The following is a 25,726-nucleotide window of genomic DNA, read 5'->3' as shown; positions in this document are numbered from 1 at the left end:
CACTATCACTGTATATATGTAAGTAAGAAAGTCCTTGGGAAATCTAGAAGTGTTTTGTTATCAGAGAGATATGATGATACATAACAGTTTGCAACAGTTCTGAACAAAGTCATAGGATCATTAGGTTTCTACACAAGAAGACCACAATCTTTGCATATCTAATTCATAAAATTTTGATAACTAAAAATGCATACCACACAAAAAACAGAATGAGAAGTGTATTTTGCAGGTGGTATTAATAAAACGTGGGTTTTTGTTTGTTTGTTTGTTTGTTTGTTTTTTTGCGACGGAGTCTCACCCTGTCACCTAGGCTGGAGTGCAGTGGAGCCATCTTGGCTCACTGGAACCTCTGCTTCCCAGGTTCAAGCAATTCTCCTGCCTCAGCCTCCCCAGTAACTGGGACTACACGCATGCACCACCACGCTCGGCTATTTTTTTTTTTTTAAGTAGAGACAGGGTTTCACTCTGTTGGTCAGGCTGGTCTCGGACTCCTGACCTCATATGATTTGCCTACCTCGGCCTCTCAGAGTACTGGGATTACAGGCATGAGCCAATAAAACATTTTTAAGAACACTTTTCATTTCATACTTCCCCCATAAACTAGAATGACATTCAAATTGAAAAGATGGTTGTAAACAAAAATATCAAAATCTGTAAGTTCGAATAAATTCTATTTGTCCAACACTTGGAGAAGCACTGTTGGTAAATATCTGAAATTGAAAAAATAAGAACAGTGTAGACTCTCACGGCAGCGGCCGGGAACACTAGCCATTCACGTGTTGTGTCCTCCTTGGCTGACTCGCCGCCCTCGCCGACGCACCATGGACTCCCCGAGGCAGGTGGTCAACTTTGGGCCTGGTCCCACCAAGCTGCCGCACTCAGTGTTGTTAGAGATACAAAAGGAACTATTAGACGACAAAGGAGTTGGCATTAGTGTTCTTGAAAAGAGTCACAGGTCATCAGATTTTGCCAAGATTATTAACAATACAGAGAATCTTGTGCGGGAATTGCTAGCCGTTCCAGACAACTATTAAGGTGATTTTTGTGCAAGGAGATGGGTCCGGCCAGTTCAGTGCTGTCCCCTTAAACCTGACTGGCTTGAAAGCAGGAAGGTGTGTGGACTATGTGGTGACAGGAGCTTGGTCACCTAAGCCTGCAGAAGCCAAGAAGTTTGGGACTATAAATATTGTTCACCCTAAACTTGGGAGTTATACAAAAATTCCAGATCCAAGCACCTGGAACCTCAACCCGGCTGCCTCCTACGTGTACTATTGAGCAAATGAGATGATGCATGGTGTGGAGTTTGACTTTGTACCCAATATCAAGGGAGCAGTACTGGTTTGTGACAAGTCCTCAAACTTCCTGTCCAAACCAGTGGATGTTTCCAAGTTTGATGTGATTTTTGCTGGTGCCCAGAAGAATGTTGGCTCTGCTGCAGTCACCGTGGTAATTGTCCCTGATGACTTGCTGGGGTTTGACCTCCCAGAGTGCCCCTCGGTCCTGGAATACAAGGTGCAGGCTGGAAACAGCTCCTTGAACAACAGGCCTCTATGTTTCCGCATCTACCTCATGGGCTTGGTCCCCAAGTGGATTAAAAACAGTGGAGGTGCCGCGGCCATGGAGAAACTTAGCTCCATCAAATCTCAAATCTCAAATGATTTATGAGATTATTGATAATTCTCAAGGATTCTACGTCTGTCCAGTGGAGCCCCCAAATAGAAGCAAGATGAGTATTCCTTTCTGCATTGGCAATGTCAAAGGAGATGATGCTCTAGAAAAAAGATTTCTTGAGAAAGCTCTTGTACTCAATATGTTGTCCTTGAAAAGGCATAGGTCTGTGGGAGGCATCCAGGTCTCTCAGTATAATGCTGTCATGATTGAAGATGTTCAGAAACTGGCCGCCTTCATGAAAAATTTTTGGGAGATGTATCAGCTATGAACACATCCTAACCAGGATAAACTCTGTTCTTGAACAACATACAAAGTTTAAAGTAACTTGGGGATGGCTACAAAAAGTTAACAAACACAGTATTTTTCTCAAATGAACATGTTTATTGTAGACTCTTCTTTCTTGAAAGAACAACAGCAAAACACCTACGGCTCTGTAAAGCTGGTGGGACATAATGTTCACCTTAATTCTGACTTGAACTGGAAGCATTTTAAGAAATCCTGTTGCTTTTCTAACAAATTCCTACTTGTTTTGCCTTTGCTGCTACTATTTCTAGTTAGATTTCAAACTTGCCTGTGGACTTAATAATGCAAATTGCAATTAATTATTTCTGGAGTCATGGGAACACCCAGCATAGAGTGTAGGTGGGGCCCTCTAGGTGCTGAATCTAGACATCTGTGGGGTCTCCTTGGTTCAGCAGCTGTTGATTCAAGGTCAATATTGACCATTGGAGGAGTGGTTTAAGAGTACCAGGCAAAGGGTAAACTGTAGATAGATCTTTATACTGTTATTACAAGAGAAGTGACATACTTTATATATGTTTATTTTAGCAAGGTCTGTTTTTAATACCATATACTTTATATTTCTATACATTGATATTTCTAATAATATGGTTATCAGTGATACATGTAGACACTTTTAGAATTTATTAAATCCTTGACCTTGTGCCTTATTCCATTAGCAACAGTTTCACCTCCTCCCCAGTCTTCCCCTTCCTCTTTTTAAGCTGTTTTATGAATAAGATCTAGAAGTTCTTGATTTATTTTTACTGTTCTTTCCATAAGTAGAAGAGAAAGTTGATTGGTTGGTTGTTTTTCAATTATGCCATTAAACTAAGCATTTCTGTTAAATTACCTTATCCTTTGTTCTCTTGACTGTTTTCTTTGTAATGTTTGAGGACAAGAGTGATACTTCGCTGAAAAGTCTTTCCCCTATTGTTTATCTATTGTCAGTATTTTATGTTGAATATGTAAAGAACATTAAAGTCCTAAAACATCTTAAAAAAAATAAGAACAGTGTAACAAATTTGGTTCTGGGCAAAATTTTAAAATGAGGAGGAGCAATCTGGTAGTAGATGGTATTAAATTGACAATAGAAAATTTATTTAAATACCATTAAAAATAAACCAAATTTAGAAACTTTCATTTCCTGAAGACATGGCATAAAAAATAATAGGCCCCTGTTTTTCTCCTTCCTGGAAGTTGTGCCTAAAGATAACACAAAAGTGAGTTCAAAAATGAAATATCTGAAAACCTAAGACCAGAATTCTGAGAAGTCCCTCATGGGAGAGATGGTGTTTTGTCTCCAAATGTGAATGGAGAAATGGTAGGGAGGGAGGAAGAGAAAGGACAATAAACCACAGGCAAAATAATGCTGGGGTTTCCAGAATATCATATAGTTGGAATAATGCAGTATGCAGCATTTTCAAATGGCCTTCTTTCACTTAGTATTATTCATTTAAGTTTCCTCTAAGTCTTTTCATTGGCTTGAGAGTTCACTTCTTTTCAGTACTGAAGAATATTCCTTTGTCTGGATGAGCCACAGTTTATTTGTTCATTCATCTTGAAGGACATTTTGATTACTTCAATTGTGTATAAAACTGTGGCAATTGTGTATAAAACTGTTATAAACATCTTTGTGCAGGATTTTGTGTGGAAATAAGTTTTTAAATCATTTGGATAAATACCAAAAAGCACAATTGTTGGATTGTAACAACAGCATGCTTAGGGAAATGCCAAATGTCTTCTCAAGTAGCTGCTATGGACTCAACTTTGTCCCCCAAAAATTCATACACTGAAGGGCTAACCCCCAATATGATGGTATTTAGAGGTGGGGCTTTTGATAGATAATTATGTTTAGATGATGGCATAAGGGTAGAACCCTCATGATGGGATTAGTACCCTTATAAGAAGAGACACAAAAATATCTTGCTTGCTTTCTGTTCACCATTTAAGAACAAATGGTTCTTAAAACAAGAACCATTCTATATTCCCACTAGCAATTAATGAGAGTTCATATTGCTCTACATCCTTAACACCATTGGTTGTCATTGGTGCTTTGCATTGTGTTTGTTCTAATATATGTGTAGTGAATCTCATTCTTATTTTAAATTGCATTTCCCTGATGACATAGGATGTGGAGCATCTTTTCATATGCTTGCTTTCCCTCTGTATGTATTTTCTGGTGAAGTGTCTGTTCAGGTATTTTGTGCATTTTTAAAATTCAGTTGTTGCTATTGGAAGGTTCTGTATGTATTTGGGATAACGATCCTTTATGACATATATCTTTGCAAATATTTTCTTTGAGTTTGTGGCTTATCTTCTCATTTCCTTAGCAGTGTCTTTCATAAAGCACAAGATTTTAATTTTAATGAATTTCAGCTTATTGATAATTTATTCCATGGATTGTGCTTTTGGAGTTATATCTGGAAAGACATCTCCGTACCCATTTTTTTACGTTATCTTCAAGTATTTGTATAATTTTGTATTTTAGAATTAGGTCTATGGTTAATTTTGAGTTAATTTTTGGAAAGTGTGTAAGGTCCAGTTTATTTCTTTCCTCTCTCTCTCTTTCTTTTCTTTTTTTCTTTTCTTTTCTTTTTTTTTTTTTTTTTCAACTGGAGTCTCACTCTGTTGCCCAGACTGGAGTGCAGTGGCACAATCTCGGCTCACTGCAAGCTCTGCCCTCTGGGTTCATGCCATTCTCCTGCCTTAGTCTCCTGAAAACTGGGACTACAGGCACCTGTCACCATGCCTGGCTAATTTTTTTGTATTTTTAGTAGAGATGGGATTTCACTGTGTTAGCCAGGATGGTCTTGATATCCTGACCTCGTGATCTGCCTGCCTCGGTCTCCCAAAGCACTGGGATTACAAGTGTGAGCCACCGCACCCAGCCTTTTCTTTTCTTCCCCCCACTCGCTCCCTCCCTCCCTTCCTTCCTCCCTCCCTCTTTCTCTTTTCTTTCTCTCTCCTTCCTTCCTTCCTTCTTCTCTTCTATCTTCTCTCTCCTCTCCTCTCCTCCCCTCTCCTCCCTTCTCCTCCCCTCCATTTCCCTTCCCTTCCCTCCCCTTCCCTCTCCCCTCTCCTCCCCTCCCCTCCCCTTCCCTCTCCTCTCTTCTCCTCTCCTCTCCTCTCCTCTCCTCTCCTCTTCTCTTCTCTTCTCTATTCTCTTTTATTTTATTTTTCCATATGGCTGTTCATTTGTCCCAGGATCATTTGTAAAGAAGAACACCTTTTATCCATTGCGTTTCTTTTGTTCCTTGTCAAAGATTGGTTAACTAAATTAATGTTGGTCTATTTCTGGGCTCACTCTTCCATTCCATTAATATATATGTCTATTATTTTACCAGTACCAACACTGTCTTCACTGCTATAGTCTTATATTAAGTCTTGAAGACAGGTAATGTCAGTCCTTTAACTTTTTCCATCTCGTGCAATATTATATTGGCTAATTTGGGTCTTTTCCCTTTCCATATAAACTTCAAAATTAGTTTGCCAATATCCACAAAATAATTTGCTAAAACTTTGGTTGGAATTTAGTTAAATCTACAGATTAAAATGGGATGAACTGATATCTTGGTGATATTGAATCTTTATTCATGAACTTGAAATATCTCTCTAAGTATTTCTTCTTTGATTTCTTTCATCAGAATTTTGGAGTTTTCTTTATATAGATCTTGTACGTCTTTTGTTAGATTTACAAGTGTTTTGTTTCTTAGGGTGCCAGTGTAAATGGTATTTTGTTTTTAATTTCAAGTTCTACTTGTTTATTACTGGTACATAGAAAAGTGATTGGCTTTTCTTTTTAGTACGTTAACCTTGTATTCTGCGACTTACTATAATTGCTTCATAGTTTTGCAATTTTTTTCAATTCTTTAAGATTTTCTACATAGATAATCATTCATCTGCAAAGACAGCATTATTTCTTCTTTTTGAATCAGTATTCATTTAATTTCTTTTCTTTTCTAATTGTTAACTAAGACTTTAAGTATATGTTGAGAATAAGTGGTGAGGGAACATCCTTGTCATGTTTCTGAGTTTAGGGAGAAATATTTTAGCTTCTCACAATTAATTATAATGTTAACTGTGTTTTTTTTCATAAATGTGCTTATCAACTTGAGGAATTCACTCTCTATTTATAATTTGCTAATTGTTTTTATCAGAAATTGGTTTTGAATTTTGTTAAGTGCTTTTTCTGGTTCTGTTGATATGATCATGTGATGTTTCTTTTTCACTCTGTTGATGTAATGGATTACATTAATCAAATTTTCAATGTTGCACTAGCCTTAAATGCCTGGAATAAGTCTAATTTGGTAATGGTGTTGAGGCAGGAAAGAAAGAAAGAAAAATAAACTTTAAAAAAAGGAAAACAGGCTTTCTATATTAGGCTGACTCATCCCAAAGATAGTAACAGGCAAAGCCTGGACCCAGGTGACATCTTAATAACATTATCTAGGAAGCTAAGACTCAAAAGAATGTGCTTTGGAGACTCTACCAGCACTCCTTCAATATAAGGATAAGAAAAAATAAATTTTCCTCTCTCCTTTTGTAATTTCCCCCTCGAATCCCATGCCCCTCCACGTGATTGTACCTTGCTCTGCAAGTTTTATAACATTATAGATTCCTCTTTTCTGTAACTAGTAACTTCAAGTTTTTTTTTTTTTTTATCTGAGTAGTACAGTGAAGTTTATAAGACATGCCTGAGCTGGCCTGGACTGCAGCCATCTAGGCGCCATGGCAAAGGTTATGAGATAAGCCCATGCAAGGCACTAGAGTAAGCCTAGATAACAACCATCTGGGCCGCAGAGCAAGAGTCACATGTAATCCTGAGTTATGCACCTTTTACAATTTGATTAACTGCCTTTGTTCTGCCTCTGTATCCTTACTTTCATGCCACTGTGCTTTACACCACTGTAAGCTTGTTTCAAGCTAGCCCACCGCCTTTTAGAAGTGTGTATAAAAGTCAAGTGCTGTCTTTGTTCTGGGCCCAGTGTTTGGATGTTAATCTGCTGGGTCTGAGTGCACTCAGTAAAGTCCTCCTGTACCACCTATTGGTCTCTCCAGTCTCCTGATTCCCACAACGGTGTATAATTCCTTCCCTAAATTGTTGAATTCAGTTTTCTAATATCTTGTTAAGAATTAAGAATTTTGCATCTTAACAGATACTGAAAGATACTAGTCTGTAGTTTTTTTCTTTTTCTTGTTTTTTGTTTTTTGTTTTTTTTTGATAAGATCTTTGTTCAGTTTTGGTATTGGGGCTATGCTGGCCTCATAGAATAAGTTAGAAATAATCCCTCTGCTTCTATACTATAAATGAGATTATAGAGGACTTTTATAATTTCTTCATTAAATGTTTTGTAGGATTCATCAGCAACCCATCTGTTCTGGTGTTTCTGGTTTAACAGGTTAATAAATATCGATTAAATTACTCTAGTAGATAAAGCCCTGTGTTAGTCTGTTTTCACATGGCAATAAAGATGCTACTCAAGACTGGGTAATTTATAAACAAAAGAGGCTTCATTGACTCACAGTTCTGCATGGCTGAGGAGGCCTCAGGAAACTTAAAATCATGGCAGAGGGAGAAGCAGGCACCTTGTTCACCAGGAGATAGGAGAGTGAGTGCTTGTGAAGGAGGAACTGTCAAACACTTATAAAACCACCAGATTTTGTGAGAGCTCACTATCATGAGAACAGCATGGGAGAAACCACCCCTGTGATTCAATCATCATCTCCCACCTGGTCTCTCCCTCGACACATGGGGATTATGGGGATTACAACTTGAGATGAGATTTAGGTGGGAATACAGAGCCAAACCATATCAAGCCCTATTCACATTGTCTATTTCTTCCTATGTGTTAGCAGATTGTGTCATTTAAGAAATTGGTCAATTTCATCAAGGTTATTGAATGTGTAGGCATTGACTTGTTCATACTATTTCTCTATTTTCCTTTTGATATCCATGGGATCTGTAATGATGTTCCCTCTTTCACTTCTGTTATTAGTAATTGTGTCTTCTCTTTTCTCTTTGAGTTAGCTTGGGTAGAGGTTTATCTGTTTCATTGATCTTTCCAAAGAATCAGTTTTTGATTCTTTTGATTTTTCCTACCAATTTTCTGTTTTTGATGTCACTGATTTATGTTTTAATTATTTTTATTATTTTATCCTGCTTATTTTGAATGTAATTTGCTTTTCTTTTTCTAGTTTTAAAGGGAGAAGAGAAGATTATTAAAATTAGACTGTCTTACTTTCAATGCTAAACATTTATCAGTAAGCACTGCTTTCACTGCATTCCACAAATTTAATGTCATACTTCTGTTTTAACTTACTTTAAAGAATTAAAAAATATTCTCTTGAGATTTCATCTTTGGTCTATGCATTATTTAGAAGTATGTTGTTTAGTCTGTATGTATTTTGGAATTTTTCTAGTTTAATTCCATTGGTGTGTAAGAGCATACACTGTATAATTATATTTTTACTACATATACTTTATCACATATCTGTCTATTTATTGATACCACTACATATCCATCAATCAATCTTGCTTCTTTTTTTAAATAAAAATACATTTCAGAGTAACTTTCTGACTTCATACGTTTCTTCCTAAAATATTATTATGCACATTTTTAATATAATGTTTTCTTACAAATTTTTCTTTTCTAGGAAAATTTACTTATGGGGAAATTTATAAATCTTTATTGTACCACTTGATGAATTTGATAGTATGTACACTTGTGTAAAGCAAACTCATCCAAATAAAGAACTTTATTATCATCCTAAAACATTTCCTTATGCTCATTCTCATTCAAATACTTTTACTCATACTATAAATATAAACAATGTCCTCATTATTTTCCCACCAGAGATTAATGTAACCTCCCCTAAATATTCATACTAATTGAGTCATAATTATGTACTCTTTGTATCTTATTTGTTTTACTCAGGATAAGCATCTTTTTTATTGTTTTGTTTTTGTTTTTGAGAAAGGGCCCAACTCTTGTCTCCCAGGCTGGAGTGCAGTAGCACAATCATAGCTCACTATAGCCTCAATCTCCTAGGCTTAAGCCCTCCTCCCACCTCAGCCTCCTGAGTATGTAGGACTACAGGCATGTGCTACCAAATCCAGCTATTTTTATTATTATTATTATTTTAGGAGAGATGAGGTCTTGCTATGTTGCCCAGGCTTGTCTCAAATTCCTGAGTTCAAGGAAGCCTCCCGCCTTGACCACCCAAATGCTGGGATTATAGGTGTGAGCCACTGCACTTTGCCCAGGATAAGCACCTTAAAATTAATCCATTTCATATTGCAGATCAGAAATTCACTCCATTATATTACTAAGAAATATTTCACAGCATGAATTTATCTTACAGTTTGTATATATTCCCTGGGTCAGGGACACTTTTTCCAGGTTTAAGATATCACTAATTGAACTACTATTTCCATTTTATTGGCAGAATTTTTATTTATCTAGGTGTGAGATTGCTATGTTATAGAACAGGTGCATGTTTAACTTTATAAGAAACTGAAAGACCGTCTTTCTGTAGTGCTTGTGGTACTTTACATACATCCAAAGTGTTCTGGTTGCTTCACTCCTCAACATGTAGTTCCCTGGTGGCCATACAGTGATATTTCATGCTAGATTTAATTTGCAATTACCTAATGGCAAATGTCTTTAAGTACTCTCTCATGTGTATATTGGTCATTCATATTTCTTCCTGTTAAGTGCCTGTTTAAATCATTACCCCACTCAAAATACGGGGTTTTTGTCCTTTTAATGTTGAGGTATAATTTTTCTTTATTACCAATGTATCAGTGTTTTTTGTCAGGTATGTTTGTGAATATTTTCTCCCTGATTATTCCTTTCCTATTTATTTTTGACAAAGTTTTATATAAGGAGAATTTTAATAAGGTAAAATTTATTGATGGCCAGTGCTTTCTGTGTACTGCCTAAATAACTTTAACTATCTCAAGTCATAAAAACATGGTCCTTATTTTCTTTTGGAAAGCTCTTTAGTTTGGATTTTAAGCTAAGATCAATCTCCAATAGAGGGTCAAGGTATATATACATATATACACACACACACAGATATATACACACACATGCATATATGTGTATGTATATGTGTGTATATACATGTATATATATATGCCACGTGGCTTTCCATTTGCTCAATGTTACTTTTGTTTTTTCTATATTTTATCTATCCATATGGCTACACAGCCCAGTTACTATATATGCTCTGTGTTTTCTCCATATAACTATCCAGCTGTTATAAAATATTTTATGAAAAGACTTTCATCATCCATTGAATTGTTTTGTGCTTTTTGTTTTGATTTTATTTCTTGGGTGTATATTCTGTTCTGTTAATATTTTGATTGATCTTTACGGCAGTAACCCACTGTCTTGAATCCTGAATCTTTTTATAGTTCAACTTTAAGTCAGATGGTGAAAGTGCTTCAAATTTGTACTTTGATTTTTAGGATTGCTTTGGAAAAATCTATGTCTTGTACATACACGTTTATATTTCTAATAAAAAATGGTAACTGGAGCTTATGATTTGCATTTTGTTGTATCTACATAATGAAGATAATTGAATATTAACAATACAGAGGTTTCAACACCATGGACATGACATATCTCTCCAATTATTTAAGCCATTTTTACTTATTTCAGAAAATATTTTACTTTCTGATTGTATGTATTTATGCATTTTCTGTATCTTTGTTAAATTTCTCATTAATACTATCAATATTATTGATACTTGAAAGTGGTATTATTTGTTGTCAGTATGCAGAATTACAATTCATTTTTAAGTATTGTCTTTTTAAAAATTATGTATGTATGTATATATGTATTTATTTATTTATTTAGAGACCAGGTCTCTCTGCCACCCAGACTGGAACGCAATGGTGTGATTATAGCTCACTGCAACTTCATCTACCCAGACTCAAGCAATCCTCCAAGCTCAGCCTTCCGAGTAGCTGGAACTACAGGCAGATGCCACCATGTCCAGTTAATGTTTTAAAATCTTTTTCGTAGAGATGGGGTCTCACTTTGCTGCCCAGGCTGGCCTGTAACTCCTGGGGTCAAGACTCCTGGTCTGTAACTCCTGGGCGCAAATAATCTTTCTACTTTGCCTCTCACAGTGCTGGGATTACAGGCGTGGGCAACCATGCCCAGCCTAGTATTGTCTTTTTATAGTGTGGTCTTGCTCAGTTTAATTATTAGTTCAAATAGATTTTTTGTAGACGCCATAAGGATTTCTAACTAAACCCTTATGTCATCTGAGAGTAAAGAAGATTTTACTCCTTTTCAAAAAAAAAATCAATAGGCTTTATTTTATTTTTCTGACCTTATTATAATAGGTAGATCTTCATTAAAATGTGAGAATGAAATGATGACAGTAAAAACTTTGCTTTAGTCTCAAAATTGAGAGGAAAGTATTCAAAATGTCATGACTGATGCATTTATTTTCCATTCTTTTTCTAGTATATTATTAAACCTGTGTGTTGTATTAACAAATTCCTTCATTTTACTTGTGTTTTCAGTTTGATTTTTTACTCTATTCTCTATTTAAATCTTAATTTTTTCAAAGTTTTCCATTGTCTTTTTAAACTTTCTTTAATATATTAACTATTGCTCTTTTAAAGTCTCCAACCGATTTTTTCCAATAGATTATTTTTTCTTCTGTTGCTTTTTGTTTGCTTGTAGTTTCTTATCAATTAACTTTGTTTCTTGTTTGTTTATTTTGATTTGTGTTTTAGGTTTTTTTTTTTTTCTTTTTTTTTCCCCATGGCTTACTAATATATTTAGATATCGAGAATCAAAGATGGAATTCTGGTTCAAGATGGCTGACTAGAGACATTGGACACTCGCCCTCTCCAGAAAAGAACCAAAATTATGAATAGATAATAACACCTCAAATAGAACATCTAGGAAAGAATACTAGTCTAACAGAGAAATCACAGGATACAGCTGAGATACAGAAGAGAAGGGAGCAAGAGACCAGCTTGGTGGAGGTGGGCCAGGAGCCTAGAGGGATTTGGCATTGTGGGGATAGAGTAAGTGTAAGAACTTCAGTGGCCCACATCCTACCATGGACTGCTGCAATCTGAAATACAGGAGAGCTCCTCTGCCCACATGAATGCTGACATAAGTGTGAGCAGTGATCTAGAGACTCTACGAGGGCATCACACCAGTCAGGGACCTTGGCTGGGTTGCTCACACCCTCAAGACCTAAGCATTGCAGCAGGACATCATTTTAAGAACATAGCCATTATGAAACTGCATGCTGCCTTAGAAACCACAGCCCCCATGTCTCTACATCCCAGGAACCACCCCCAACACACACACACCCTTGTCCATCTAGAGGGCTACAGCAGCACAGCACTAACTAGAGCCAAAGTGCTGTGGGTCCCCAATACTGAAGCCTACTCCCTGAGGAAAGGATGGTGCAGCACACCCAAAAGATAGCCCAGGGACAAAGGAACCCAAAGAGTGCATTTTCAGAGCTGTAAGAAATAACCTTGCCCTTAGTAGTGGCACAAATTCTGTGCTTGGGCTCCCAAGAAGATAGTGAGACCTCCTGCAAACACTGCTTCAGCAGTTGCTGCCACCAGTGAGCCTGACAACGGACTGTCGGGTTGGGTACAGTGACCCCACCCCCACCAGTGGAGCAACCTCTGTGCTCAGGCTCACATAAAGAACATAGAGCACAAGATGCCTTTCCCCATCTGCACAGTGCTGCAGCTGTAGTCACTGCTGTTGCCACCAGGGGCTGGGGCAGGTGAGCAGAAGGCTGCCAGCCTGGGGCTGTCAGTGACAACCTTGTCTCCTCTGTCAGCATGATCTCCATCCTCAGGCTCAAGTGCTAAGGGCAAGGTTCCTCCCTCCCTTGCATGGTGCTGTGGCACTACTGCCACCAAAGGCTAGTAAGCCTAAGTGCTGCCTGGGGTTCTCTGGGGCCATGGGTAGTGATCCCACATCACAGCCACTGCCAACACCAATGCACACTGCTGGGGACCCAAAGAAATAAAAGGCATCCAAATTGGAAAAGAGGAAGTCAGATTGTTTCTTTCTGCAAACTGACTTGACCTCATGTCTAGGAAAAAAAAAAAAAAGACTCCATCAAAAAACTCTTAGAACTGCTTTAAAAAAAATGCATTGAAGTTGCAAGATACAAAATCAACATACAAAATCCAGTAGCTTTTCTATGCATCAATAATGAAATGGCTGAAAAAGAAATCAGGAAAGAAACTCCATTTACAATAGCTACAAAAAAATTTCCTAGGAATAAATTTAACCAAGGAAGTGAAAGATCTCTAGAGGGAAAAGTACTACACACTGATGAGAGAAATTAAGGAGGACACAAACAAATGGAAACACATCCCATGCTCATGGATTGGAAGAATCAACATTATGAAAATGACCATACTGCCTAAAGAATCTACAGATTCAGTGCAATACTATCAAAATAGCAATGCCATTTTTTTCACAGAATTAGAAAAAGCAATCCTAAAATTTGTCTGAAAGAAAAAAGAGCCCGAATAGTCAAAGATATCCTAAGAACAAGAACAAAACTAAAGGCACCACATTACCTGACTTAAAAACTTATTGCAAGGCTATAGTAACCAAAACAGCATGTTATTGGTATAAAAACAGACCAATAGACCAGTGGAACAGCATGGAGAACCCAGAAATAAACCTACATATTTGCAGCTTTGACAAAGCCACCAAGAACGTACTTTGGAAAAAGGTTACCCTCGTTAGTAAGTGGTGCTGGGAAAACTGAGTAACTATAGGTAGAAGAATGGAAAGGGACCCCTATCTCTCACCATATACAAAAGTCAACTAAAGAGGGATTAAAGAGTTAAACATACTCAAAACTATAAAACTACTAGAAGAAAACATAGAGAAAATTCTTCAAGACCTTAATCTTTTTTTCTTTTATTTTTTTTTGAGACAGAGTCGCGCTGTGTCGCCCAGGCTGGAGTGCGGTGGTGCACGATCTCTACTCACTGCAAGCTCTGCCTCCCGGGTTCATGCCATTCTCCTGCCTCAGCCTCCCAAGTAGCTGGGACTACAGGCGCCTGCCACCACGCCCAGCTAATTTTTTGTATTTTTTTTAGTAGAGACAGGGTTTCACCGTGTTAGCCAGGATGGTCTCAATCTTCTGACCTCGTGATCTGTCTGCCTCGGCCTCCCAAAGTGCTGGGATTACAGGCGTGAGCCACCACGCCCAGCCAAAACATTAATCTTGACAAAGATGATATAGTTAAAATCTCAAAAGCATGGTCAACAAAAACAAAATTGGACAAATGGAGCTATATTAAACTGAAAAGTTTCTGCATAGAAACAGAAACAGTCAACAGAGTAAAGAGATAACTTCTTGAATGGAGAAATTATTTGTGAATTACTCATTTGACAGAGGACTAATATTCAGAATATGCAAGGAACTCAAACAATTCAATAATAGGTAAACAATGACATTAAAAAGCAGGCAAAGAACATGACTAGACATTTCTCAAAATAAGTCATACAAATGACCAACAAACATTTGAAAAAAATGCTCAACATCACTAATCGTAAGTCAAATACAAATCAAAACTACAATGAGTTAGAATGACTTATTAAAAAGACAAACAATAACAGATGCTGGTGAGGATACAGAGAAAGGAGAACAATTACACACTGTTGAATTGCTTCCATGACTATCATAATCTCAACTGTATATGGCAACTAAATATATAATATAGGACAATATATTATATGGAAATATATTTTACTCATATCATCTTGAATATTTTGAATATTTCTATTGCATTGATCAAATAAATATGTAACTATAAATTGAAGTCTATTCTTCCTTCATAATATTATATAAAGGAAGTCCTGTGCGTTGGAAAAATATACTGGACTAGAATAAGAAATAACTGAATTTTTTAATCAACTCCACGAATTTTATGGTATTTGATACATAGTCAGTTGGTCTTATGTTGTTAGATAAGAAATGTAGGTAAAATAAAGTAAATATGACTGACAAAGGGAACCAATATAGGATAAAGCAAGTTATTTTGTTCAACTAAGTCCATTTCAAAATTAACATAAAACCTAATCCCTATTACCATCACTTTATAAGAGAAAGAATATATTCCAATGAAAATATAAAAACAACACAGTCTTAAGAGTTAAAAGACACATCAATTAATGGAATAAATTTGGTTGTAGGACAAATTCATCAAACAATCTCTTTCCAAAATTAATTTTGCTTTGGATTGTTGAAAATTTTACCATGAAATTTTGTTACAAAAAAATAAATAAATAAAGGAAACTTTACCATGAATCTTTACTTAGGATTAGATCAACTGTACTAAACCTATTTTCTCTCCAATTTCCCTTTAGTAAATTCAAAATATTTTAAGTTTTACCAAATAATATCTGAGAGGATTAATAAGTAACATGGGGAATATATAAGGCGAAGAAAAATATTTCAGAAAAGTACATAGTTTAAATTTTAAGAATATATGCAACTTAAATAATTCCTTCCTGAAAAGAGTGTGCCCTAAACGATTGAAAAATATTTTGTTTTCTTTCATTTTTATACATTAATAGATTTGCCTATCCACTTTTCCAGTCAGCCACTATGGTTTATATGTAAATTTACTTAGTAATTTTATCAGTTCTCATGCATTTGGACAGACACAAAAGAGGGGTAGAACTGTTAGACAGGTGGTCAGATATTTAATCGTCCTGGGAACACTTATGTAAATATGCTCTAAAGCAATTTGCATATACTTATTTACATACATATTTTTGTGAATCACTCATGATAGAGCACGTGCCACCTATCATTATGAAGAACTAAGAACGTTTAATTGTATGTAACATGTGAGATTTGTTTTGATATTTTTCTAAGGACCCTGACAGGTAAATGTTTGTGAGTCAATCATCTGGCAGATTAGTGCAGTCAACTTGATGACATAAAAATAGGACTTTAAGTAGAGCAGCTCCTAGGAGCAGATGGGAGAGTAGTAAGACTTCAAAATCACCCGTCATTTTTTATGGGTCTTTTTGGGACTACCTACAGGATAGAATATAGTTGGTTAAGCCACACAGACTACATTAACAAAGACTCTTGGACTAAATACTTTCAGTAAGGTGGGGATTCTTGTCCAAAAGTAGGAGAGACACAGTTCCATATCTGAATGTGCAGGAAAGGTTAATAAAGTATATGTTCAGCTACATGGATAAATTTACATACAAATGCTTTTACTTCTAAATGAAACTAGTTTGGTGCTTCTAAAACTAGCCAATATAAAACACAAAATATGCTTATGTATAAATTATTTTTTAGCTTTTACTTTTTTCTTTTCCTTTCTTCATATCTCCCACTTTCCATTACTTCTACCTTACCTTTGAACTGCCTACCACAGATATAAAACATATTATATGATGTATTAGGTTATAACGAACTCTCATTAGATATGCAGAGCTATTAAGCAAAGAAGAGGTAAACAAACTCCTAATACTCCACAAGTTGACTATGTATTAAGAAAATAAATATCTCTACATTTACAAACAATTTCTAATTTTTAAATAAAAAGATTCAGGGCTTATAATTATATTTATATGTATAAATATCCATGCTTTTATATTTCATATTTTTGCCCTTAGGTATATATGATATTAAAATTGCCCCTTTGCTATTTTGCTTATATTTTCTCAGAAATATATGTAGTCTGTTTTTTGTTATAATGATTTGAGGCCCTACATCTTCTTATATTGGGTTGTTCCTTAAACAATCGACAGATATTAATATTGGAAAAATAAAATTTAGTTCTGGAACTAACAGAAAATATTTTCTTAAGAGACTGAACTTCCTTTATTTTAGCACATAAGATCTATATAAAGTATTTTGATCTAGGCCACTTCAGGATAGAAATGTCACAGTTCAACTTCTATGCATACTAAATATTGGCAATTATGAAACTTAAAGGAAGCAGAACAAGAAAATGAAAGAGAGATTAAGGATTTGTGAATAAAAAAAAGAGAATAATAAACAGGATAACAGGTTTGAGCCTAATTATAAGAGTCAAGCAGTAAATTCTCTTACAGGGCAAATGACTAACAATTAATTTTAAATTCTTGCTAGAATATGTTTTGTCATTTTTCCCCAATGCCTCTTTCTCAAATCTGTTGCATACTATATTGAAGTGATTGTTCTTTGGTGAATGAAAGGGGTAGGATGCTATTCAATAGGTCAGCATTCCTAGAGAAGGGACATCCTATTCAAATTATAGAATTATGGATATAGTTGACAATTTATTAGTAAGAAAATCTCTGTGTTAGAGGTGCCTAGAAAACTAGGAAAAACACTTGACACTCATGAATGCCATATACAGCTTCTCGTTGCATTAAGGATGGGATTTGAGACATGCATACTAAAAAGTCAGAGTGTAGGTTAATCCCTGTGAGATTCCCAGCGCTATTAAAATAAATATTAATGATTAATAAATAATATTGTTAAGCATTAATGTCTTTACAACCTCTCCAGACATCACCCATAATGTGAAATTTCCTCTTTTCCATGGCCCTCTTCGCTTTCTAGGACTTGTACAATAAAATAAAACGTGTTTTCAGATACATTTTTTCATATTATATCTGATTTTTAGAAATCTATAGAGTACATAATAATCAAGAATTATTTAGATTTAACTGCCATCCACCTTCTGCTACTGATAATCATTGCCTCTCGTAAGTTATACCTTTCTTTACTGAATTCTGCATGCTGGCTTATTTTTCATTTTTGTATGATAAGTCATTAAATATGAGAACTATTGTCTTATACAATCCAATACTTCCTTAAAACTTAGCTGTGCTCTGCAGACCCAACTTAGTAGAATATTTAATCACAGGAGTCAATCTTCACAAGAGCCAGGACACCTGCTTGACACTTTTGGTAAAGATGTACAATTTCTTACAAGAAGGACCAACTCCACTTTGAACTAGGTCCTATTGAAAAGGCAGTTCATGAACTTTGCCAGCCAGTAACTCTTGTCCTTTTCTTGTTGGATGCAGAAGATGAAACACCCTGGCTAGAAACAAAATGGCCATGATTTTGGAGAGATGAAGTTTCAGGACAATTCGAACTAGAGAGAAACAGAAATGGAAGGTGTGTGTGCTACATGAGAGCAATGAGCTAGAGCAACATTAGGGAATTAGCAACATAGAGAAGTTAGGTGAGGTGTAAAGGAAAGATAGTCATCTTTGATCAGCTGTTCTTGGCCAAAACTGGCCATATCCTAACCTCTGGTTTTCACAAATGTGTGAAGTTTACAGGCATTTTGGCAAAAATCTCAACTCACATAATCACATAAAATGCTGTTTCTTCTCCAAGGGCAGGAAATTCAAAGGCTTCATAGGTAGGGTTGACAGGTGGGAATCTGAGACTCAAGAAACTACATCCTGCTTTTGCATATATCAAGATTATTTTAGTGCCAAAAAGTAGATATTAAATAAGAAATTGAATTAATTTTAAGTAAAACAAAGTTAATTTTGATGTTTGACATGACCACTGAAACAAACAAACAAAAAAAAGCAAGAATGACTGATACCATGGTTATTTTAAAAACTATTTGGAAATCTTTGGGAAATGAAATAAAATTTTAAATCTTGGAAAAATTATTAATAAGAAAAATGCTATTTAAGGAGATTTAGAATCAACAAGCATCACTTAAAATCCTAGCTCCAACATAAAGTAAATAGCTTTAGTGCTTGAGTATGTTACTTAACCTCATTGATCATCATTTTCCTCTTCTGTAAAAGTAATATAATATTGATACACAGCTAACATACTGATTACAATTCCTAATATAAAATAAGCACAAATAAAAACAGCTATTCTTACTTTATTATTTCAGTATAGAATAAAATGAGAAAATATGAGAAGCTTTTTCTGGCACAGAGTGAGTATTCAATAATGCTAGTCATTTTATTATCATTATTATAATTACTAAAGGGCCAATAATAAAGAGGCTATCAGGGATAATATATAAAATTAATATTTTTCTATAAAACAGTTATAAATTCATTTCTGATAAATGAAATCCATAGACTGCCTAGGAATAAATTTTGAAAGCTATGTGCAAAATTCTTGTGATGGCAAATGAAATTTTATTAAGTAATATACAAAATGAATAAAGAAAGACACATAATGACTAGTTTATATGGAGCTTATTCTATTCCAATCTTTTTAGCCTATGAGTGGGGAAAAAAGTTGCTCATGTGTTCATGTCATTCTATAATTTCAGTCTGGAATTGCCCGTATGTACTGAAATCCTCTCCTTGCTTTTCTGCTCCTTAAGTCTGCAGGCTCTGAGGATGGAAAAGGAACAACAAAGAAAAACCAAGTGACTGGCACATTGAACAAGAAGCTGAGTGAAGAAGCAGAATAGACCTGGCAGGAAAGGCATTGGGTTTAAAAGCTAAAGCAACTATGCCTAAGAGAGGGGAAGAAGAGGTCAGAGAAGGGAGACTCTCAGGACTCCTCTAAGGTGGACCTGCTGTGCTTGGATAAGTGGTTCTAGCAGAAAAGTAAAAAATAATTATGTACCACATCTGACCTCTGTGTGTCAAAATGTAAGATTGCTGGTAATGGACTTTGGCTAAATTAGTTGCATAATAAAGAATATCTATCTATCCATCTATCTATCTATCTATCTGTTTTATATATATACATATATATCATTATTGTGATAAAATTATAGTCTTTGTTTTCTTAAACAAAGTTGCTGCAAGTAAGAGAGAAAATATAAACAAATTTATAACTTGTATTTTCAATAAGATCTAAGAGGATGTAACGACTATGGTAAAAAAAAAAAAGAAGCAGGAAATGACAAACTGGATTAATATCTTAAGAGGCAAGTACATAGTAGATAGAGAAGTAATGGGTTAAAAAAATACAACATCATTTTCCAGAGGTAAATAAAACCTGAGCCTTAAGATAGCAATAATTCATTAAGTATTAAGTAAAATAACAATAATAATACTGCCATCAAATTAGAATACCTCAAACCCATAAATATCCTTATGATTTCTCAGATTAATTCAGTTATACGTATTAAAGTATAACTTACAAACATAAAAGAGATTACTTGCAGACTTCTTTCCAATAATAAATATTTACTGGTAGTTAGTATAAATTTAATTTTGTTCCCCACCCCAAATTCATATGTTAAAATCAGTACCCCCAGTACCTCAGAATGTGACCTCATTTGAAAATAAGCTCTTTATAGAGATAATTCAGTTAAAGTCATTAGTGTGGACCATAATCCAGTATGACTGCTACCTTTATAAAAAGGATACATTGACACAGACATGCATGTACAGAAAAGGCCACATGAACATGAAAGCCGTCATCTGTAAGCCAAGGAAACAGGCCTGGAACAGATCGTAACCTGATAGCCTGCAGAAGGAATAGCGTCAACACCTTCATTTTAGACTTCTAACCTCCAGAAATGAGAGACAATTTTATTTTGTCATTTAAGCCACGTAACTTGTATAGGTATTTTTTTTTACTGTGCTTCTCTTTATGGCACTTTGCAGATACTGTATTTTTTGCAAAATGAAGGTTGTGGCAACCCTGAATCAAACAAGTCTATTGGTGCTACTTTTCCAATAGCACGTGCTCCCTTGGTGTCTTGAAGTCACGTTTTGGTAATCTCACAATGTTTCAAACATTTTCATGATTACTGTATTTGTTATCTTGATCAGTGATCTTTATATTACTACTGTAATGGTTTGGGGACACTACAGTCTGTACCCATATAAGAGGGCAAATTTGATCAATAAATGGTATATGTGTTCTGACTGCTCTACCAGCTGGCCATTTCTCCAATCTATTTCCATCTCTTTAGGCTTCTCTGTTCCCAGAGAAACAAGAATATTGAAATAAAGTCAATTGACAACCCTCTAATGATCTCTAACTGTTCTCACATCTCTTAAAATCAAAAGCTAGGAATGATTAAGCATAGTGAGGAAGGCATGTTAAAGGCTAAGATAGGCCAAAAGTTAGGCCTCTTGCACCAAGCTGTTAGCCAACTTGTGAACGCAAACAAAAAGTTCTTGAAGAGTATTAAAAGTGCTACTTCAATGAAAATATGAGTGATTAAAAAAGAAAAACAGACTTACTGCAAAGATGAAGAAAGCTTTTGTGGGCTGGATAGAAGACCAAACCTGCCACAATAGTCCCTCAAACCAAAGCCTAATCTAGAGCAAGACCCCTAACTCTCGTTAATTCTGTGAAGACTGGGAGAGGTGAATAAGCTATAGAAGAAAAGTTTGAAGGTAGCAGGGGTTCTTTCATGAGGTTTAAGGAAAGAAGCTGTCTTTGTAACATAAAAGTACAAGGTGAAGCAGCAAGTGCTGATACAGAAGCTGCAGCAAGTTATCCAGAAGATATAACCAAGATAATGGATGAAGATGGCTACACTACACAATAGATTTTCAATGTGGACAAAACATCTGTTTATGGGAAAACATGCCATCTAGGACTTTCATAGCTAGAGAGAAATCAATGATTAGCTTCCAAGCTTCAAAGGGCAGGCTGAATCTCCTGTTAGGGGCTAATACTGCTGGGATATTAAGTTGAAGACAATGCTCATTTATCTTTCTCAAAATCCTCGGGCCCTTAATAATTATGCTAAATCTACTCTGCCTGTGTTCTATAAATGGAAACACAAAACTTGAATGACAGCTTGTCTGTTTACAGCATGGGTTACTGAATACTTTAAGCCCATTATTGAGATCTGCTCAAAAAATATTCTTTTCAAAATATTACGCTCATTAGCAATGCACCTAGTCACCCAAGAACTATAATAAAGATGTGCAAGTTTAGTTTTGTTTCCATACCCGATAACACAATATCTATTCTCATCCCATAGGTCATAAGTAATTTTGACATTCAAGCCTTATAATTTAAGAAATACCTTTTGTAAGGATATGGCTGCCATAGATAGTGACTCTTCTGATGGATCTGAGCAACATAAATTTACAGCCTTATGGAAAAGATTCATTACTCTAGATGTCATTAAGGACATTCATGATTCATGGGAGGAGGTCAAAATGTCAACATGTACAGGAGTTTGAAGGAAGTTGATTCCAATCCACATGGGTGACTTTGAGTGTTTAGAGACTTCAGTGAAGGGAAGAACTAACTACAGATGTGGTAGAAATAGCAAGAGAACTATAATGGAATTGAAGCCTTAACATGTGACTGAATTGCTGCAATTTTATGATAAAATGAATAAACAAGAAATTCCTTCTTATGGATGAGCAAAGAAAGTGATTTCTTGAGATGGAATCTAATCCTGGTGAAGAAGCTGTGAAAAAATTTTTAAATGACAACACAGAATTTAGAATAGTACAAAAACTTGTTGATATATCAGCAGCAGAATTTAAGGGGATTGATTTTAATTTTCAAAGAGGCTCTATTGTGTGTAAAATGTTATCATTAGCATCACATGGTATAGATAAGTCATGTGTGAGAGGAAGAGTCAAACGAAGTGGCAAACACCATTGCTATCTTATTTTAAGATATTGTCACAGCCACTCCAACCTTCCACAACCACCACCCTGATCAGTCAGCAGTCATTAACACAGAAGTAAGAACTTCGACCAGCAAAAAGATTACAACCTGTGTAAGGCTCAGCTAATTGTGAACATTTTTGGCCTTTTATCTTGGGCCAATTCCCCTAGAGAGCAACTCTTCAGACACTAATGTTCAAAGGCTGCAGGCCTACTAGCCCATTTAGAGCCAAGTAGAAGGGAGCTGAGATGCCACTATTCACAATGTAGACATTACTTAATTTTCTTAATATCACCATGAGACCTTTATGATACATTTTCCATCAGCTACATCTAGTGTCACAAGACCAGATTTTCTCTGGTCCACCATTGCAGGGAAGTAGACGTCTATTACTGTGCCTAAGAGACTGGGTCAATAATTAAGGTGTACAACCTAGGACATGAAATAGAGTAAAGGCTTTAAAAAGTACTTCTGAGTTCCAGTTCAATTACATCACCTTCATGGGCACCTAGTTTCTGAAGATCTGAGCCCCTCTGAGGTCCTATGGTGTGACTCAGTTTACTTCTTGGTTTGGCTTTCAGCTCTTTTAGCCCTACTAATTTAGTTACCATACATTCATGTGTTTTCTAGCTCCTAACCCTGTGTTAACCTCCTAACTTCTTTTTGTCATGGCCTCCTTTCTTCTCGTATCCTTGTAGTTTTGTGTCATGTTAATTTGTTATTGCATTGTAGTAACTTTTCAGAATAAAGTGGTGAGAAATGAGTAAGTAATAAGTAAATAAGAAATAAGTATGTTTAATCTACCTTTACACAATTTAAAAATACTTTTTTCCTGAATGTCATATCTTATTATTTTCATTTTTGCATTTTTTGCATTATTTTCATTTCTGCATCATTTACTTAGCAATCTTTCAGTTGTCTCTGAAAACCATTATTTGTTTGTGTCCTCACAACTAAATACAAGCATACTTTATTGCTTAGACTTGGTAATATGATTTTGGCTTAGATGTAGACATTTATCTTCCACTATATTTTTTTCTACTTGGGAAAATCATCTAAAACTACAGATGGTAACCTCTAGTTGTTAAGACTGTGAACTCTAGTACTAGACTCACTAAATTAAAATCCAAGCCTTACCATCTTGTAATTGTGGACCACTAGCAAATTACTTGATCATCCCACAGGTTAGTTCAACATTATATGAATTGATTCCATGTATTACAGCAATGCAAATACATAGTAAGCACTAAAGTAGTTATTAAGATAAACTGACAAAAATTGATGTACCAGTGCGATTGCCAAGCTATATATATTTTTCCATCGGATGAGAAGCAAACAAGAATAGTAGAAACATCAAAGTCTCCAAGTTTAGTCCAAAAAACTTTTGTCCATATTTAGTAAGAAAAACAAATTAAGGCAGTAACTAAAGTACTTTGTTAAGGTTTTATTCCTCCCAAAAGGCCAGCTTCTGTTTGAGCTTAGTGCTTGCTTGCTACCTGGCTTGTTAGATGACAATTTTACAAAAAGTTAGCAAAGCTTAAAATACAACATATCAAAGAAAATAATTTTTTCTTTGGATATTTCCATGAGCCCTGTGTTTTGCCCTTTGTGAAAAAGTAAGTGGGACTCACTCCTTCTCCTCATTTTCCTTTTTCAAACCATCTTCTGGCCTCACTTGTTTATAAAAGTAGAGCTGTAAGTCACAGGGAAAACTTTTATTGGGATAGAGAGACTTTTCTTCCATAATGATTATAAGCTGTTCCTTTGATTCTAGAAGCCCAACTTAAAGGGCAAAAAGCTACATCAGAAACATCTAAATAAAAATAAGTCTTGTGATTAATTAGGGATATGGAGAGAAAAAATATGTAGATTGTTTTATGTATTTTAGTATTCTCCAATTTCTGTTTTATGCTGTTCAGAATACCAAAGCCTAGCTTTGCCTAGAAAACGGACTTTCCTAAGTTTTGACATATTCGACTTTTATTTTATATTTTTTCTTTGTATTTTTCACATTCGCTGTCAGTATTTTGGTTATATTTACAAAACTGTAACATTTTATTTTTAAAAACTACGTTCAAATCTCTTTTCAACAGTTTTATGCCTCAGTCCCTATTGCAAGCTATGTTCCCATTTGGCGAGTTCTTCTTATCAGTTTCTTTGTTTATTTCTTAGACTGAAAGAATGTATGCCATTAAATACTTACTTTTAAGGAGTTTTTAAAAAATTTTATTTTTCAACCTTTGTTATCAATAATAATGAACATCGAATTGAGCTATTTCTGTGTTCCTCATACTTCCTAACATTCTTAGATACACATCTTAACTAATTTTCTCATTAAACCTCCAAGGTAGATATTATAATGAAGAAGCTCAGATGAATAGATTGCCAAAGATACAAAGATAGAAGATGAGAGAGCTCAGTTTCAAACTTAAGTCTGAAGCCTAGAAAACCCAAGCTATTAAACACAGCGCTATACAACTGTATGCAAATTAATAACTGTGAATGTCTTTGTTTTTCCCTCACTCATAGAGGGAAATGGTTACATAAAAATGGTGGGTGTTAGTGATGAGGGAAAGATATTGAGGATTTCTTTTTTAATTGGTTTATGTTTATATGTGGAGACACTCTCATTAATGTAACATTCTTATCCTGTCTCCACTTTCTCACTTATATTTCTCATATGTGATGTAGTGGAGTGACGCAATAGAGTAACTTCTTAGGGTTGAAATACAACCAGGGTAGCTGAGCCTCTTCCTTCCCTTTTCTCTTTAGAGTCAGGTGGTTCTCAAAAGTGTGCAATTCTTGCCTAACTTTCTGTATTTAAATGTGCAGGATCAGACACCCACTGAGGAAGGCTTGCAATTGGTTGATTCCTTCTTGGATTTGGATTAGTAAATCCAATTTTTAGATTCACTTTCAAGAAACCCATTGTTCCTGCATAACTAAGGACTGTGCCCAAACTCAAGTTTTTATCAGCATAAAGGTAACATTTTGGATCTGTATACCTGAATAAATTGTCTATTTCTCCATTGTTTTCTAAATTCAAATGTGTGTTTAACTTATGGCTCTTTAATTAAAGCTCTCAAAAGGTGTTACAGTCCTTTTACCTTTAAAATATCTAACACAGAATTTATATCCATTCCCTTTTGTCTTATTTTCATTGTTATGGTCAGTGACTCTATGTCTGTTTTGTTTG

The 25,726-nt window shown here is 35.3% G+C and overlaps 1 long non-coding RNA gene and 1 pseudogene across 2 annotated transcripts in view; both read left to right on the top strand.

Moving 5' to 3' along the window:
• LOC112605269 overlaps positions 1-25,726 on the top strand; it is a 557,341-nt gene that overhangs the window by 274,690 nt on the left and 256,925 nt on the right. The gene's annotated exons all lie outside the window — the stretch shown is intronic.
• LOC112605267 lies at positions 784-2,947 on the top strand (annotated as a pseudogene). The gene has a single exon (XR_003115384.1). The product of XR_003115384.1 is annotated as a phosphoserine aminotransferase pseudogene (transcript).

Source organism: Theropithecus gelada, chromosome 13 (genome assembly GCF_003255815.1).
Source record: "Theropithecus gelada isolate Dixy chromosome 13, Tgel_1.0, whole genome shotgun sequence".
NCBI classification, from domain to species: domain Eukaryota; kingdom Metazoa; phylum Chordata; class Mammalia; order Primates; family Cercopithecidae; genus Theropithecus; species Theropithecus gelada.
Note: the sequence above shows the minus strand (reverse complement) of the source record. Positions and strands in the feature narration are given on the sequence as shown.